Raw genomic sequence first — 20,163 nt, 5'->3', positions numbered from 1 at the left:
CCAGCTTCACCTTAACAGTGCCAGCCACTGGGTGATATACATAATGAACAGTACGCAAGTTGGTCTAGGGCAGATAGTACCAAACATGAATATATAAGCATAGACATTTGGTATCCAAATAATAATGGCTTCTAAATGAGAATTTTTTTTCAAATACACAAAAATTAGATGCTCAACGTCAACATCAGCAGGAATAAGTCATGTTGATAGGAGTTAAGCATCCCTAATCCAAAATCCAAAATGTTCCAAAACCTAAAACTTGTTGAGCACAGAAGACATGAGATAGTGACATCTTTGCTTTCTGATAGTTCAATGTGCACAAACTTTGTTTCATTCACAAAATTATTTAAAACATTTTATGAAGTTATCTTCACGCTATGTGTATAAGGTGTATATGAAACATAAATTAATTTCCATGTTTAGACTTGGGTGCCAACACCAAGATATTTCACTGTGTTTAGAAAAAATATTCCCAAATCAAAAAGACATCCAAAATCCCAAAGCATTTCAGCTAAGGGTTACTCAGCCTAAATAATATGATGAAAATGGCACTTCACTTCCGTGGTCTTAATCCCCCAAATTCATAACGTCAGTCTACTAATGAGAAAAACATTACACAAGTCCTAGATGAGAGATATTCTACAAACTACCAGACCAGTACTCCTCAGAACTGTTGAGGTCGTCAAAGCAAGGAAAGTCTGAGAAACTGTCATACTCAAAAGGAGTCTAAGGAGACATGACAACTAAAGAGAAAGTGGTATTCTGAAACAGAAAATGGACATTAAGTAAAAACTATGATCTGTGTAAAACATAGACTTGTGTTATAATGCAGTATGAACATTGATTCATTAATTGTAACAAATTTTGTCAGTAGAGTACTAACAAAATATGTTACTGAAGCTTACTAAGGGAAATTGAGTGCTGAATATAGGGGAACTTTCTTGACTATCTTAGTGGTTTTTCTGTAGATGTAAGAATAGTAAAATTCATTTAAAAAGTAAAATTTATCAAATTAATACACAGAATAAAGAGTTCTGTAGGCCTGTTATAAAAAATAATCTCTACAAACCTATGATGAGCAAGTGTTTATATGACTACGAGATTGTGATCTTTCACAGTCATTTTTCTTGGCTACAATTTTAAAATGCATTTTTCAAGGCAGAGACAAGAAATGGTCAAACTCAAATTGCAAAAAATGTATTTAATGAGAGCAACAGCAAAAGAAAAAAATTCAGTGAGGGCAGAGATGCCATTTAAATAATGATAACTGAGAAAGGAATACAATTCATTTTTTCTTCGAAACAGTACTCATAAGTTATCCAGGTTCAAAAAGTTGCAAATATGTGAATATCAGATTTTAGTGTGATATAAAAGCTCTGAAACTGAGTGCCAGGAATTTAAGAACATTAAGAGCATAAAAATACATACATTAAGCCATATAAAAAATCAAAGAGAGCCAAATTAAGACAAACACACCTAGAGGAACATTCCTAGAGGAAAGAAGTGAAACTTAACTTGTACAAACTATTTTCAGAACACATCTAGCAGAAAGAGAATGAAGATAATCTAAAATTTTTAACTCAGCCTGTTCTATTCTATTCTAGACTGCTATGAGTTGTCAGAGGAAGTCACTCTGGGAATACATGTCAGTTCTTGTTATTCCCCTGGGTTGAGATTAGGAAATCATATATTGAAACAGTGGACTAAAGGTCAGACATAGAGGGCTCACTTACTTTACTTTGCTGCTTCCTTTCCTGGTCCTCTGTTAGGAAAATGAGATACAAACTTGAAGCCAAATACTTAAGGCTTAAAGAAGAAAAGAAAGCTCAGGCTGAGTCTATTTAGTAATATAAGGCTAAAATGTGTAGCTAATATATATTGGTCTAATGGCATGGAGGGGAATTCTGTTAAACATTTAAATTCCATTTTCTTCATAAAGGTCACAATAGCCCTAATATGGTCGATGTTAATTGGTATCACTTTATAGAAAGGTTAAGTAACTTACTCAAGTTCTCTTAGTAATGAATGGGGAATCTGGAGTTTAGAATGCAGTTATTTCTATTATGGATGCTAGTTAAAAATTATTATATGAGTAATTATCTGATGTAATTTATTGGTTATTTAGAGAACTAACCTAGTTAAAAGATCTAATCCTCTTCTAAGAACTTATTGAATCAACTAATTATTTTGGTATAGAATAGTACAACTTCATTGTTGCTTAGAAAATATACAATATTTAATTTATCTTGAAGGAAAACTTACAGACTTCCTTTTTACTTTCTAATATTTTTGAGCTGTTGATTCTACAGGAGATAGAGCCAAGTGAACTAAACCAAAATTTTAGTATGTTAAGATCTCTGAGTCTTTATTACTGATTTCCTTACCTCAATTGACCAGAGAATCTCACGGGGAGACATTCAAATTATAGCTATTCACTTTAATCCTCAAAAAGAGGTAAGATTATTAACCCAACAAGTCTAAAACAGCAATTACAACACATCATGACTTAAAGTCAAGCACACCAATAAATTTCCTAATTTATTAATCCCTTCCAGTTCCTAATAGGTGTTTCAAAACTTCTGCTTGACTCTTGACAGTTAAAGGATCCTTGCTGACACCTAGAGAAATCTATTTTATTGTTGAATATTCAAAATTGTCAACATTCACTGAGAACTAAGGCGGGCGGATCACAAAGTCAGGAGATTGAGACCATGGTGAAACCCCGTCTCTATTAAAAATAAAAAAATTAGCTGGGCGCTGTGGCGGGCGCCTGTAGTCCCAGCTACTCAGGAGGCTGAGGCAGGAGAATGGCGTGAACCCGGGAGGTGGAGCTTTCAGTGAGCCGAGATCGCGCCACTGCACTCCAGCCTGGGAGACAAAGCGAGACTCCGTCTCAAAAAAAAAAAAAAAAAAAAAAAAAAAAAAAAATGAATTGAATACTTATGAAGCCTAAAGCACTGCTGAAAGGGCACTAGAGTCAAAACTAGCTAAACAAAACCGTGCCCTTATTATAATTATATTTTATTATTTAATCTTCAGAATAACTTAGGAGATAGTTACTATATTTAGTGAATTTTTGTCTGTCCGTTAAAGTGGGGAAAAAGGTTTCCCCAAAACCGCAATGTCTATTGTAACATATAGATTCAGACAACCCAAGTATTATTGTAAGCTCTGTGAAATACAACCAATATATTTTTATAACCTAATGTAACCCCTACCCTATCATCGATAGGGAAGATGGTGGGCCTTTCTCTTCTAGCCAGTAAGGTATAGCATATACATCTTTTTTTTTTCCTTACCATATGAATTGTGCATGAAGACTTGAAAACTCCAGTTTGTGACTTTAAAAACTTCCAATGACCCTGAAGAGGATATTTTGGATTTATGAGATGGATTCTGCATTTGTATTTATGTGTATTGTATTGTTTTATTTTTACTGTTTACCAGTTTGAAGGAAAAACTAGAAAATCAAACCAACTTCTATAAAGTAAAATGCTCCTGGTTTTCATATACTGCTCCTCAAAGTCAAATGGAAAATACAATAAACTCAGCAAGGAAACACCATCTGTATAGACATGTCCAGACAACTGGTGAGAGGCGTTACCTAAAGCTTTTAAAATAGATGACATTTAAGGAAAGTAGAGATTGTAACAAGTATCTATTACAAGTCTCAGAAAACTCAAATGATAACGCTAGCACAGGTGACGTATGTCCTCTAATGTTGTCATTGAAAAATTTTCATTCTGATTTCTGCTTTAACCTCATTAGCATAATAGCTTTAAAAGCAAGACTATAAAATGACTAACAGCCAGACATATTTAATTAGAAAAAGTGATTTCCAAATGCAAATACTATGGGTCTGTTTCCACCACCGTAATAGGCAGCCTCTAAGATGATCCTGCCTCCTTGTGTTCATTCCCTTGTGCAATCCCCTCCCCTTGAATTGCTGGACCTAGTGACTTACTTCTAATGAATAGAATATGGCAAAAGTAGCAGTATATCACTTCCACAATTAGTTACCAAAAGACTATGACTTCCTCCCCTCTCTCTCTTGATCTCTCTATCTGCCCCCCACTTCAGGGAAGCCAGATCTCACCTGAGCTGGCTCCACACAGAGGCCCACATGGCAAGAAACTGATAGCTCCAACAAATAGCCAGCAAGAATCTGAGCCACGGCAACGGCAAAGTGAATGAGTTTGGAAGCAGGTTTTCCCCAAATTGAGCCTTGAGATAATGAGATTTTGGATGGATGAAAATCATTTGCATTTCACAAGTCTTTCTCTACAGAAAGTCAGTCTCAGCCAAGACTTTCCTTTCTTTAAAGAAAATTTAAGGCACAAAGCCTTGGGGATTCAAGTGTAAACATTCCTAATCTAACAAACCAAAACATAGTTAATAAGCTCTTGTTTACCTTTTGGAAATTATAAGTTTAATTAAGTGATTGTATAACAACATAACATTTTCCAATAGTATGTAGTGACCAAAATCAGTACATTGATATAATAATTTTTAATATTCTACTTTGGCAAAACATGTCAGCAAACTACACACAGTATACCTCTTTACTGACATAATTTTTGCAATTCCAGCTCCTTTGCATTTATCTAGGTTTGCAATCCCCACAGGAATGGACTAGAATAAAATTTAATAACTATATAATGTGCTATATTTGATGAGCAAAGAGAAAAAATAATATTCATATTTCTCTATTAGGAATGCTAAATCCAGAAGCCCATAAAGTCATATCCAGTAGTTATTGTGTAGTGTTTCCACACATCCCTGAAGCTGTGTCTACCTTTTGGGAAAAAAAAAATGCCTATGGCAATTTCGAGGGAATATACCTGTGCAGGGAAAATTTAACACTAGGAAAAAAAAGTATAAAAATTTCTCAAACTGAATTTTAAAATCCTTAAGGACATGTTTTTTTCAACTTTCAATGTTGTCTTAAAAATGCATAGAAACATCTTATCTTTAAGAGATAAGATGTCAGATAACAAGTAAGGATCCATATTCTCCCAAATACGTGAACACACCTGACACAGACATAACTGAAACTACAACTCTGAGTAAGAACCTCAGGGAAGGGCCAGGCATGGTGGCTCACACCTGTAATCCCACTTTTTGGGAGGCAGAGGCAGGCAGATCATGAGGTCAGGAGTTTGAAACCAGTCTGGCCAATATAGTGAAACCCCATCTCTACTAAAAAATTAGCCAGGCATGGTGGCGGGTGCCTGTAATCCCAGCTACTTGGCAGGCTGAGGCAGGAGAATCACTTGAACCCCGGAGGCGGAGGTTGCAGTGAGCCAAGATTGCGCCATTGCACTCCAGCCTGGGCAACAGGGCGAGACTCTGTCTCAAAAAAAAAAAAAAAAAAAAGGATCTCAGGACAAAAAAAACTATTCTGTGCAATTTTCAACCATTTCACAAAATTTTTATTTTTATTGTCTAGAATGATGAAGGCAGTGGCTCTTAATTATTTTACTATTCTTCAAAATTACTTTATTCACAAAAAGAGATGGGATATGATAAGATTGCAAGAATCAAGAGTTTTCTCTTTTTATTTATTTATTTATTTATTTATTTATTTGAGACAGAGTTTCACTCTTGTTGCCCAGGCTAAGTGGAATGGTGCAATCTCAGCTCACTGAACCTCTGCCTCCCGGGTTCAAGCGATTCTCCTGCCTCAGCCCCCTGAGCAGCTGGGATTACAGGCATGCACCACCATGCCTAGCTAATTTTTGTATTTTTAGTAGAGACGGGGTTTCTCCATGTTGGTCAGACTGGTCTTAAACTCCTGACTTCAGGTGATCTGCCCACCTTGGCCTCCCAAAGTGCTGGGATTACAGGCATGAATCACCGCATCAGGCCAAAAATCAAGTTTTCTAGTCAAAGAACTTTCAATGCAGCACATCTGTTTCTGAATCCATTTATTACCAAAATCCATCCAAACTTTTACCCAGCCATTAATTCGCTCAGTGTCCTGGGTCAGTGGAAGAAATGTCGCCTCTTTCTTCAAACTCCAGCCTTATGTATTTATTTATGATCCTATCTCCCTGATCAACCTATCAGTTAGTGTTTCTCCACTCTTCCAAAACTTATCTCTTTCTGTGAAAAGTATAAAGTGTTATACATTTTTCAATTTTTTAAATTCAAGTAACATTAAATATGACAAAAAAAAATTCTAGGACTATAAAACATACTGTTTTAATTTCAAACCACTAACCTACCTCTAAGACTCATACATTGTCTTGTGAAAATATACCCTCATCTCAACCCCACATTGAATACCACTGTGCTAAGACCTTTCTTGGCTATCCCCCACCTCAAATAGCTTTAAGATTCTTACTTTCTATCAAGTTTTTCCCTCAATCTACCAATCTCTTAAGGCTCCCTCACTCCTCTACCAAATATTTCCTAGATACTGCTTTTTCCACAGACTCTAACACCTGTCCTCTCTTTGACATTCCACTCAAAATAATAGCCAGCCAAATGTGTCCATGCTCAAATCTCTGGAACCAGTGAATACAATAGGAAAAAAGAAATTAAGATGGTAGATAAAATAAAGTCTTCTATTCACCTGGTCTGAAATTATGGAGAATGTTCTGAGTTATCCAGGTGTGCCCAATGTATATACAATGATCATTAACAGTAGCAGAGAGAAACAGAAGAGAGAACAAGGGAGATGGTAGTGTGAGGAAAACTCAGCCCAATGCTACTGGCTTGAAAATAGAGGAAGAAGGCTGTGATCCAAGGAATGTAGGCAGATTTCTACAATCCAAGGAACGTAGAAAAGGCATGCCAATATCTTAATTTTAGCCCAGTAACACTCATTTCAAACTTCTGACATCCAGAGCTGCTTTTTTTTTTTTTTTTTTTTTTTTTTTTTTTTTTTTTTTTTCCCCGAGTAAAGAATATCTTTAATAGTGACTGGAAAGAGAAGTAATATCTGCTGTCTCTTCTGCCACCATCAAGCTCATGGTAGGACCATATTAACTTATACCAACAGAGGCTTCTAAAAGCCATCTGGATTTGCCACAGCACGGAGGAAGGCATGGGAAAAGAAGAGGCAGGACTCTATGACCTATGATGGAGTATAGAGGCTGGTGGCTGGAAAAAAAAAAAAAAAAAACAAGAACAATAGAAATGAGGCCATCCTCCTTATAATGCCATGCCAAGCAGAAGACCTCTGAAAATTCCCCTAGTCATTAGAACATTCTTCTTCACAAATGATACCACCTCCTCAACTTTGCTCTTGACCTCAGTAGGTATCTGATTGTTCTTATGGATCTTCAGCTCTTTGGCTTTCTTCATGTCCTCCTCCAGTTGTTGCCAGTCATCTTTGATGTACTCAGTATGACTTGCAAGCCAAAGGAGAAAAAGTTCACCCCCTACAGCTGTTGCAGCCAATTTTCAACCTTTTGGAATACGAAACTCATGCACCATCCAGTGAAGCTTCCAATTAACAGCTGGGTTGCCACGGGATACTTTTTAGCCATAGATCCAGATTCCTGTCCAAACAGCTTACCCCCATGGCTGATTTTGAGCAAATTCTGCAAGATCCAGTGACTCAAAATTTCCCTCAAAGTGTCCTTGACTGGACATGGCCATTTCAGTGAGCTCATCTCCCAAAGACACATGCAGAGGATCCACGCTGTAGGATGCAGAGTGGTGTGTAGTTGCCATGCCAGGTGGCTTTTGGCACGTGAGGGCTCAGAACTCAATATTAAAATTTTGTATTTTTAAGTCATTAACCTTGTGGTAATATGTTATAGTAGAAAATAGAAAATGAATACATACATCCTCTGCAACCTTCATCACTGTAGCCAATTTACACAGGAGAGTACTCTTGAGTTAGACAAATTTTTATTTGAATATCTTTGCTGTAGTGACTAGGTAAGTGGCTCCGGAAAAGTCATCAAACCTCTTTGAGCCATAGTTTTCTCATATATAAAATACGTACTAGTACGTAGCACAAATTCAAAAAAGATTATTTCAAGTGATTTCACACTGCAAAAAAATAGACTTCAATAAAATAGTCTACCCAAGATAAAAAATATAAACAATAACAAAAGCAAGCCCCAGAAAAGAGGAATAGAATTAGTGTCTGGAATTGTTACAACATATTACCAAAATTTTCCAGTTTATAACAAAAAAATGAGATATTTTTTAAAAAGTGTGACTCACATACATGCAAAAAAAAAAAAAAAAAAAAAAAAAAAGCAGGCAACAAAAACTGCCTGTGAGATGGACCAGATGTCAGCTATAACAAAGTCTTAAAAGTATCTATTATAAATATATTCAAAGAACTAAGGAAACTATGCTTAAAGAAGTAAAAAAAGGATGCAATGACAATGTCTAATTAAATAGAGACTATCATAAGTTATTTAAAAAAAACAAGAACCAAAATTAATTCTGGAGTTGAAAAGATAAACAAAATGAACAGTTTACTAGAAGGGCTCAACTGTAGGTTTGAACTGGCAGAAGAAATACTAAGTGGATCAATAACGACTACAAAACCCAAAGAACAGAGAGAAAATAGAACAACAATAAAAACAAAAGTGAACAGAGCCTCAGAGAAATGTGAGATACCTTTAAGTGAGTGTACCAACATACATATAAAAAGGGTACCAGAAAAAGTGGAGAAAGATAAGAGAAAAAAATATATTTAAAGCAATAATGGTTGAAAACTTTCCAAATTTGCTGAAAAACTTTTATCTACATATGCAAGAATGAACTCCAAGTAAGATAAACACAAAAATATTAAGGCTTAGCATAGTAAAACTGATTACATTGGAATAAAGAAAAAATCTTGAAAACAGCAAGTGAAAAACCACTGATCACATAAAAAGAAAACCACAATAAGATACAGAAGTATCCCTTATGAAAAACAAAAGAGGCCAAAAAACAGTTGAATGACATATTCAACATGCTGGAGGGAAAAAAAGTTGTTAGCCAAGAATATTATGTCCAGCAAAAATATTTTTCAAAATTAAAGTCGAAATAAAGATATTCTCAGATAAACAAACATTACAGAAAGGCAAATCAAAACCACATGAGATATCATTTTATGCTCACTGAGATAGCTATATATAAAGGACAATAATGATAACAAGCCTTAGTTAGTATGTGGAAGCTTCATACATTGCTAGTAGGAATGTGAAATAGTGGCCTCCTGCCTTCAACAACTAGAACACAAAATAAAATATATGAATCAACTGTTATCAGACATTGTATAAATGTCAATATAGGAGTATCATATTCCAGAAAATTAAAATCAAAGAGATGAACCAAATTGCCCATGTTACTGTCCGGTGGTAGTCTCTAGGCTGCAGAACAGGGAGGGGGAAATTCAGCAAAGAATAAGAAAACAGGGATCAGAGTTTGGGAAGGTTGAAGCAGGTAGACTTACTGGGACAGAGCACTGAAAAGGAGAAAAGTGGGTTGAGAAATAAATCTGTGGAGGGATTCCCTCCAGTCTTTAGCTAAGTTCTGATGTGCACATATCTGAGAAAAAAATATCTAAGGCTGGAGAAAGACTCACTGGAAAACATAGAACAAACAAATCCTGGAACTTACACAACACTGAGAACAGCACACACCCCATAAACTGTAGTGGAAAGCCTGCCTGGCAAAAGAGAGAAGAATTTTAAAACAACTACTCTAAATATGTTTTTGTATATCCCAGAAGAACCACCATGTTAAGAAAAGAAACAGAAAGTGTCCGGAGCTGCACGCCCCGGCCATAGCAAATAATAATTGAGGATTAAACGCCTGAGCTATATTCACTTCCACCCCACACCTTCTCCCTATCTTTGCCTTTTTTCCCTGTACTAATACCCCATTAAAGATGGCGCTCTTCCTGCTTCTTCTTCACTCACTTTTCCCGCCCCGGGAAAATTGTTACTTAATAGCTCAAGGGCAACATGACCTCCCACCGGAGAAACTGAAACTAACCTGGCCACGCCCTCGGCAATGAGATCATTTCCGCCTTAGCCCAACCCCTTCCCTTCCAAGTGTATATAAGGCAGTGCATTACCGCCATTAAACGAGACTTGATCAGAGCACTGTCTTGTCTCCATTTCTCAAGTCTCTTGTTCCCCAAATTCCCACCCCCTCTTCCAGGGCCTGCTCTGACTATCCTGCGGGCCGGGATAAGAAAGTAAACAAAATATTCAGGTATAACTTCTAGATGAAAAATACGATATCTGAAATTTTAAAATGACATGATGGGATTAACAGCAGATTAGATGTTACAAAACAAAAGATCAGTGTACTCAAAGTTACAGCAATAGAAACTGTTGAAAATGAAAAAGAGAAAAAAGTGGAAAATAAGTAAACAGATAAATTTTCTATGTAAAAATATCAAGAGATCAAACACATATAAATGGAATCTCAGCTACAAAGAATATAACAGCAAAGGCAAAAATAATATTTGAAGAAGTAATGGACATTTTTCCAAATTTGATCACACTTAACTAAAACATTCAAAAAGCCCCAAGTCCCATAAATATTATAAAACTACATCAAGGCTTATCATAATAAAATGACTCAATACTAGTGATAAGGAAACATGCTTAAGAGCATTCAGTGATAATACATATTAGAGAAACAAAGGTAAAAAGAAGTACTGCAGATTTCTCATCAGAAACCATGCAAGTCAAAGTATAATTAAGTAATATCTCTAAAGTATTGAGAGTAAAAGTCAACTATCAACCTAGAATTCTATACTAGGGATTTTTTATTCAGTAAGACAAAATTAAAACATTTGAAGGCAAAACAAAAAGTAGAAGAAAATTTGTCTCAGTAGATAAGCCCCACAAGTGATGTTAAATGAAATTCTTTAGGCAGAAGAAAAAATACAGATGAAAATATGGATTAATACAAAGGAATAAAGAAGGCCATAAATAGTTTTTATATTGATAAATATAGAAGTTAATTTTTCTCATTTTATTTCTTGAAAGATAATTCACTAAGCAAAAATAACGATGTATTTTGAGTTTAAGAATAGATATAGAAATAAAATATATGATAACAATAGAACCAAAAGTGAGGGAGAAATAGAAATTTACTACCATAAACTTCTTACATCATATGTGATGCAGTATAATATTCTTGGAAAGTGAACAATAACAATGTAAAGAAGTATATTTTAAACCCTAGATTCATAAAATAATTGTCATAGCTAGTAAGCCAAAAATAGAGATAAAATGGAATGCTAAAAATTCAATTAATCTAAAATAAGAATAAACGCACACATGTTATATTATATTTAACAAAATGACAAGTTAATTTAGTGAAGAAATAATATTTCTTTCAGTAAAATGTTCTCAAATGACTGGGGTATTCTTATATAAAAAGAACATTCACCCTTATGTCAAAACATATACAAAAATAAGGTCCAAATGAGTCATATATCTAATATGGGGCAAAAACTATAAAACTTTTAGAAAAATGTTTGTGACCGTGGAGGAGGTAAAATATTTTTGATAGAACACAAAGAGTATAAACCATAAAAGAAGAAATTATTAACTGCACTGTTAAAATTCAAAATGTTTCATCTTCCAAAGACATTCAGCAGAATTGAAATTTCAGATACATATTGAGAGAAAATATTTATTATACATACATATGATAAATCACTTGTGTCCAAAAGTTATAAATAACTTTTACGACTCTGTAATGAGAAGATAAACAACCTGAAATCCAAATGGACATAGATGTGTAAGATATTTCACAAAAAAAGATACTAAAATGCCAGATAAGTACATTAAAATGTTCAACATTATTAGTCATTAGGAAAATGCAAATTAAAACCACAAAGAGTTGCCATGATACACCCACTGGAATAGCTAAAAGTAAAAAGACTGACAACACTATTTTGGTGAAGATGTGGAGGAATTAGAACTCTCATACATTGTTGGTGGAACTGCAAAACTGTACAGCCACTTTGGAAAATAGTCAATTTCTTATACAGTAATTGACAAGGGTAAACATACACTTATGACCCATAATCTCACCTCTAGATAATTCCTAAAGAGAACTGAAAATACATGTCCACACAAAGACTTGTACAAGAATGTTCACAGCAGTATTATTCAAAATAGTTACAAATTAGAAACAATTCAAATGTCTATCAATAGGTAAATGGATAAGCAAGTTGAGATATATTTATGTCATGGAATACTACTCAGCAATAAAGAGAAAATTAGTAATATGCCCAACAACATAAGGGAATCTCAAAAGTACTTTGTCAATTGAAAGAAATCAGACACAAGAGATTACATTCTGTATGATTCCTTCTATATGAAATTCTAGAAAAAGTCAAAGTGTAATGCCATGGTTGCCTATTTCCAGGGGTTGCGGAGGAAAGACTGCAAAGGGGCACTAAGGGGCACTTAGAAACAATGTGCAAGTGTTCCACAACATGATTGCCTTGGTGCTTAAGGCAAAGCATGATTGCTTTGGTGCGTATGTCACTGTATAGAGTTATCAAAATGCATCAAATAAACACATAAAATTGGTGAATTTAATAAAGCTAATTTGAAGACCACAGATAAATTCCTAAGTCCTTTCCCCAGCATATTAAACTGGAATCTGAAGAAGGTGGAGCTCAAAAGCTAAAGTTTTTAAAATATCCCCAGTTTTATGATATAGACAGATAAGCGGCTATGGAGAGGGTCTAACTTCAGGAACAACTCAATCATCAGACCCCATTCTGGTAATTAGCAAGAGATAGTTCATTGGTAGGCCCCAGGCAACTCTAGACTTGGAGATAGCTAAGGCTGACCTTGAGTTATGCTTAAATGCTCCTACTTTGCATTTTGATTAGTCAGAAAACTGGAACATGACTATGTTTTCAGAGGGCAGGTCAATAGGCTAATTTGGGCAGCAGGAGAAGACACCAACACAGGAAATAAACAGAACTTCTAATAGTTTTGTACTGCTCCTACTACTATTAACTAATCTCAAATGTATCTGTAGTTTAAGACAAAAACCTTGAAGGCAAGTAAATTTCAAGATAAAAAAACAGAGTTGAATTGGTAGAGTCACAGGCAATAGAGTTAAACTTTCATTTTGTCTTCCCTTTCAAATATGCCCTATAAGCAGTTCATTCATAGTGAATGCCACGTGAGTGCCAATCCCTGATCTAGGCATCATAAGGTAGTGGTTCTGAAAGCTAACTCATCAGAGAGGGCGAAAAAAAGAAAGAAGATCCAAAGTCCTGACCAAGAAATTGTACTGATGGTCTAAGGTGAGATCAAGGAATCTATTTTCAAGTGTGTCTGCTGATTCTGATTTAAACCCAGGTAAGAACTGCCACAGGTGCTACAAGAACATATTAAGATAAATTCCATATTGTCTCTGATCAGCATCAAAGACAAAATGAACTGAATCATAATGACATCCTTTTCCATCTATTCAAGTTGGGTAGTGCCATACAGATGCAGACAGCACCAGATATCCTTTTCCTCAATGTTTTGATACCCTAAAGGCAGGTAAAGACCATGAAAGTGGAATCTTTCATGTTTCAGATGTCCGGTATCTGAAACATGAGACTATAGGTGTTATACTATAAGAAGGGTTTATAATTACCAACTTTAAGGTAAATCAGCCATCTCAGTTATTATGAAAATCCTGAGCAATTCTGTGCCAGAGAGCTATACTCACAATAACTGTTGATATCTTACAAATAATATTTATTCTCTAGAGTATTCTAAACAAAATTCCTTCTCCTCCCCAAGCAACATTTCTCAGTCTTTTTCTAGCAGTGTAATTTTCCACAAAGCTCTCATCAATCTGCCTGTAGAGCAGGAGTGTTTTAAGAAAGGTATAACCTGTCTACAGGTTTGTAATCATTTCCTGCCCTTGGGAGCTGAGAAAAGGCCAAGTCATATATCTGTAAGTCATGATCATTATGCATCAGAAAATGCTTATCTGCCTTGCTCGCCTTCTGATTATAATCCATTTTTGGAGATGTCACACTTCAATGAAAGTCCATATTCTCTTTAAAATAAAACCTTTGCAATTTTTCCTGAAGGCTGCAAACTTTAGATTCTTCCCCATTTTTTTCCCATAGTGGAAAGATGAAAGCTAAAATAACCCATATTTTATTTTTAAAAAGCATATGAAACATAACACCATGCTATATAATCTTATATTTCAAGGATATAGAGGTCACTTTTCCAAATATGTGTTCTGAAAGAAAAAGATTCCAAAAGGTACACAGTAAAAACCAAGTATTTCATTTGCTTTTAAATGAAACTGTAATCTTCTTTCCAAATAAAGCTATTGCCATTTCAACCATTTTTTACATGTGTGTTTGATGTGTTTGTTGTGTTTCAACTAAAAAAGCATGGCATTTAAAATTTTCTTAGACCAACTTTTAGCTAAAGGGCCGGAGGTGGTGTTTCTCTGCAGTGAGGAGTGATAGAAAGTTGGCCTAATGAGTGAGAAGATCACAGAGATGCGAGAAACAATAGATAAAACAGTACACACTAGTAAGGGACAAGGAACTGAAATGTAAGAACGGTGTAAAAAAAAATGTAGTCATAATCCAGTGAAAAAGGCTAGCAAATATATAAATAAATGTGGTACACCTAGTATGTCTGCTCAGAGACTCCTAACAAAGCAGAATGTAAATTTACAGAAAAGTCTTCCCAAGATGAGGAAACCAGGGTGGAGGCTCAGGATAATGCCAACACTAAGCAAAGGACTAAAGACAGGAGGCTCTCACTCAACCTGAAAGAACAGTGTGTCTTTAGGGGAGCTAAGGTACCCCCAAGGGACTTACTAGTGAGACCCAGTGATGACTCATCAGGCAAGCAGGCATTTTGGGATTAGACAAATACAACAACCCAAATGGGTTGTTGTTCCAATTTTACAGATGAATTGTAGAGATACAGGCTGATTGAAAAGCATCAACCCTTACCAAACCAGGTAAAATTTACTGATTCTAGACTATCACAGGGAAATCAGGGGTCACACAGTGAAGCTACCTGCTCTGTCTACTACCCACCAAGCACTTCGATGTAGTTATTAAAAAGTTATCATGACAAAACACGATGCTAGGCATGAAGGAAAATAAACAACTGTGCAAAACTTGGTTCCTACAGTTGAGGCAGTTACAATTCAATACCTATATATATATATATATATATATATATATATATATATGATAATATGGTGCAGTAGTAAGTTTGAATATTGACTTCACCACTTATTAAACTTAGGAATTTGGAGTAATTATTGAACTTCTCTGCTTTTCAAGTCAACCTTTCAGGGTTGTTGTTGGAACTAGAGACAACATATATCAATAGCCTAGTACCTACCAAACCCTCAATAAATAGTAGCTGATTTTTGTATTCATACACATCAATTATTCTCAGTTTTAATTTCCTCAGATAAAAAAATTAAGAATTAGAACAGATTCATCAGTTAACTATTAGAATTTTAATAATTGTAACTTAGAATTTTAGAGAAATAGCACTCATTCCAAGTTGGCTTCTACATAAATATAGTTCTATAGATAAAGCCTGGTGTGAAAAGAGAATGATATTGTAAAGTCTCATGTTAAGATAAAGAAATCAGCTGGAAAAGAGGTTAAATGAATTATCCTTTAATGAATCATCATAGGAAATACTTAAAACTAAGCACAAAATAAAAGAATGCAAAGAAACAAAGAATAACTAGAAATGTAAAATAATTTTCTCATGGGAGATACTTTAGCTGATTTTCCCAAAGAAGGTGACTCTAAACAATGAAATAAATCTCTGAGAGGGCAAGTTAAAAGGAAACTAAGATTAATGCCAATATCTCTTAAACAAAATAATCATGGTAAAGCTAGAACTCTTATCTCATGTTTTGTTTTGTTTTTCCATTACTCCACAAACTTACTAATTAATAGCACAGATTCTGATGTTGCAGTCCCTAAGTTCAAATCCCAGCACTGACACTGCAGCACTTTTTGACAAGTTACTGTATTCTATAAATTGAGAGGGGAATAATATTACTACCTATCTTATCACATTGTTGTGATAATTAACTGAGTTATGTGCAAAGTTCTTAGAACAGTGCTTATATATAGTAAGTCCTAAACAGGTATTATCAGATGCAGGTGCATCATCAGCATCACAATCATTATTAAAATTATTATTATAAATATAGTGCACATAATTCTGAGAAGCATCTTAAATAAAGCTTTCATAGAGCCAAGAAGAAATTATTCTTTTGCACGATGATTAACTTGATTGTGATTAGTTAATTTGCTTGGTGGAGAATACTATGCCAATTTGTTCAAAGTCAAAGTTTGAGTCTCCCCTGGGTCTGCTGGCTATATTCCATAACCACAGATTTATCCTAATATTGACCAACTTATTCTATGAATTCTGGTTTTAACAAAGCGGCTGGTGAGAAAATTGATCAGACCCAATTCATGAACAATATTAGACATATCTATAAATACATCCTTATTGATCTTAGATTAGCCATATTTTCTTAATATGTTATAAATTCTAGGACTGGAAAAATGTTTAAAGATGACCTGGAGCCAAATATTTTATTTTTATAGAAAAAAATAGGCTACAAGACAAAAAGCTACTAAGTAAATAAGATCACATAATTGCTCCGTGGCATAGCTAGAGCTCTTAGCCCATGTTTTGTTTTGTTTGTTTTTTTCATTACCCCACATTTATTAAATATATGATATTTTTATTCTCTATGAGAGCTTCCTTTTTTAGAAGTCTATTTTTCTATCAATATAGTTCATTATTCCATTCTAAGCAACTCATTCCAAGTGATCAAATATGGAGCTTTGAAGGCCTTTGTAATGACTTTGTTATGAAAGAAATAAGGGATCATTTTAAGGCATTAGGCATGTAAGGTAATGAGTGACATTACTTGACTTAATTTTTTAGACGATCACTTTGCCTTATATGTTGAAACTAGATGGCCAAGAGGTCCAATTTTGAGGTTATCACAATAAGCCAAGTGAAAGATGATGGTGGCTTGGACCAGGATCATAGCAGAGGAAGTGGTGACAAGTTGTGCACATCTGAATATGTTTTGATGGTACTGCCAAGAAGAGTTCCAGACACATTGCATGTGAAGTGTGAGAGAAAACAACAGACATGGAGACAAGGGCACATAAGTCTTCATTTAAAAAGTTCTAATTTTTTTTAACCAAATCTCTCCTGCTGCTGTCTACACCATTATTTACTATCTTCATCTGTATGAAAAGAAGTTCATGACACCTACACAATGCCCTCTTGTGACTCTGGCAGTAGCCAGAATCATACCATGTGTTATGAAAGAAACCAAACAATGGCTTCTGATCTCAAAAAAGTTCAACATTTGGTACATAAAAATCCCTTGGAAAGGGAGGGAGATATATTTGACAGCATTACTAATATAGCTAGAAGTTGCAGCTTGAGGTTAAACTGTAGCCATTCTGGACACGTCTGCTGAAATGAGGGAACCAAGTCCACCACGTGTCCATTGACATGAGTGACAGAGCACCATTTAGGATAGAATCCATCCCCAATGAAAAGAGAGAATCAGCCACCTGAAGGGAAGACTAACTCTAAGGATGGCATCGTTTCACTACTTGGCTCTGTCCCCAGCTCAGCTCCTTATAAACTCATATCTGGATATCAGGGAAGGGAGAGAAAATTGTGAACAAAAAAAATTTTAAAGGCTGCTTTCATCAAAATTCTCTAAGAGCGGCATTAAAAGCCAACACCATTTTGAGAGCCACTCATGGAAAGTAGCCCAGAAGAGCAGAGACACTTTCCTTCACTTGGCAAAGAGTATGGTATAGCTTTGTCATCTCAAGGATTCCATGCATCAGTGACCATAACTATTACCACAGGAAGCAGTGTCCTCAGAAGCTCAGGTGTTCATTGCAACAATAGCTCCCTCGGATATGTCAGTGGAATCCAGCAGAAGTGGGGCATTTAAGAGGAATAAAAGAGGTAGACATCACATGTAGCTGACCTCTTCACAGACAAGCACATAAACAAACACATGTGACTCTCAGAAATACTTGTATGAGTTCACCTGCATTATTAGGAGGTAAAAAACAAAGAGCTAGAAAGACTTAAGTTGCCATTATCATTCTTGCCCAGCTCATAATGGTGACAGAATATATTTTTCACACTCCAATTACACATAGCACAATTTTGTGTAATTATGTTTCATAATTAGGTAGTCTATATGCCCTGAAGTTCACAGGTTTGCCACATCTGTTCAATATCTCCAGAACCCAGGTAGATAGCCATTTTTGAGGATATTATAAAAAGAATAAATTCTGCAAAACAGACTATTGTTGTTTTGTAAATTATAAATATGAGAATTTTTTAAAAACAAGCAATCTTCCTAAAAGCAGTCATGTTACAGAAGCAATGGAAAGGCCTGAATGTCTGTACATCCTTTGTCCTGGTGCATTTATTAAGAATATTACTCCATGAAACACTTCAAAAATACTGTTTACCTTCTTTTCACTCCTAAAAGAAATAACATTTCTTATTTAAATACTCCTTAGAAGACCAGTTTTCTTATGAACATATTATTGGCTTCCAAAAACTGCACCATGTTGAAGAAGCCAAGTTGACTCTGTGTGCCAGTGTGCCAATTTTGCCCACGTTTAATAATTATCTTTATCATGAATTACAATTTGACCTTGGCTCCACACCTCCTCATGCTTGGAGAGTATCTCTTTGTTTCTTTATTCATTTATTTGTATTTCTATCCTACTTTCTTTATTTTTTTTTTGAGATGGAGTCTCGCTCTGTCGCCCAGGCTGGAGTGCAGTGGTGCGATCTCTGCTCACTGCAAGCTTCGCCTCCTGGGTTCACGCCATTCTCCTGCCTCAGCCTCCCGAGTAGCTGGGACTACAGGTGCCCGCCACCACGCCTGGCTAATTTTTTTTTTTTTTGCATTTTAGTAGAGACAAGGTTTCACCGTGTTAGCCAGGATGGTCTCGATCTCCTGACCTCGTGATCCACTTGTCTCGGCCTCCCTCTATCCTACTTTCTTTTAAAAAGTCCCTGAAGTGTCTTATACCTCTAATTCCAGGTGATGGCAAAGTTAGTCTTACTAGAATTGCAATCATTATTATAAACACAAGGACAGAAGGGAAAGGTCCAGTGAGCATGTCCACACCAGTACTACCCAACTTCCAAGAGCAGAAGATCAGTGGTTGAAGCTCTTTAATGGGTGTGATATGATTATAGTGTACCCAGAAGAAGAGATGGGAAGAGACAAAGAGATTTGGAAGATAAGTGTGATAGGGTTGAAGATCAGTAAAGATCAGGTAAACTCAGTAGGTTCCTGGGGAAAATTGAGCAGTTTCTTTATGCAATATTAGAAGCTGGCAAATTAAACAAGATATCTGTTAGGTCAAAAGCCCTGTGAAAAATCCAGTGATGATTACCATCTGTTGCCAAACAAGTACACACGATTTAGAAGGAGAACAGAAATTTTGGGACCCACCACCAGCAATTCCAGAAATCACATGCAGAAAGCATCAAAATTAGCTAACTCATAAATGGGACAAGATATATTATAAACTTCCACAGTTCTGTTGCATATCTTCACTTGTCTTTAGACAACTCTATAAATTTCAAATCTTAATACATATTTTCCATTTTCACTGCTGTTCTTTATCCACTGATATCTCAATAAGATGCGCATGTTTAGGAGGTAGGAAGACATAAGCATCAGCTTGGGTGTGGAGAAAGCAAGTGAAACGAATAATTCTCCAGATCAAGACATATTCTGCCAAAAAGCTTTCCATGTTTTTTTTCTGAAAAAGTCTCAATATCTTGTTATATGCTGCTCTGCTCTTGTTTTTCTTTCTTTCCTTTTTTTTTTTTTTTTTTGGACAAAAAAGGCTACAATGCAGTGGCACCAATCATAGCTCACAGTAACCTCAAACTCCTGGGCTTAACCAATCCTCCCTCCTGAGCCTTGTTCTTCTGTTGTCTAGCAGGAAGATGCCAGTATTCACATTATCAGTGAGATCCAGAACTAATGTTCAGCTCAGCACTGCACGTCACTCCCACTTTGGAGTTAGCAAGTCTAGTTTTGTGAAAGTAAGCATATGTGTTTCAAAGTGTGTGTGTGTGTGTGTGTGTGTGTGAGAGAGAGAGAGAGAGAGAGCGAGAC

The 20,163-nt window shown here is 35.5% G+C and overlaps 1 protein-coding gene and 1 pseudogene across 5 annotated transcripts in view; both read right to left on the bottom strand.

Annotated features, from left to right (window-relative positions):
* Positions 1-20,163, bottom strand: part of LOC105488979 (glutamate metabotropic receptor 1) — a 425,749-nt gene that overhangs the window by 268,178 nt on the left and 137,408 nt on the right. The gene's annotated exons all lie outside the window — the stretch shown is intronic.
* Positions 6,876-20,157, bottom strand: LOC105470744 (FUN14 domain-containing protein 2 pseudogene; annotated as a pseudogene).

The sequence above is a fragment of the Macaca nemestrina genome, chromosome 5 (genome assembly GCF_043159975.1).
Source record: "Macaca nemestrina isolate mMacNem1 chromosome 5, mMacNem.hap1, whole genome shotgun sequence".
NCBI lineage: Eukaryota > Metazoa > Chordata > Mammalia > Primates > Cercopithecidae > Macaca > Macaca nemestrina.
Note: the sequence above shows the minus strand (reverse complement) of the source record. Positions and strands in the feature narration are given on the sequence as shown.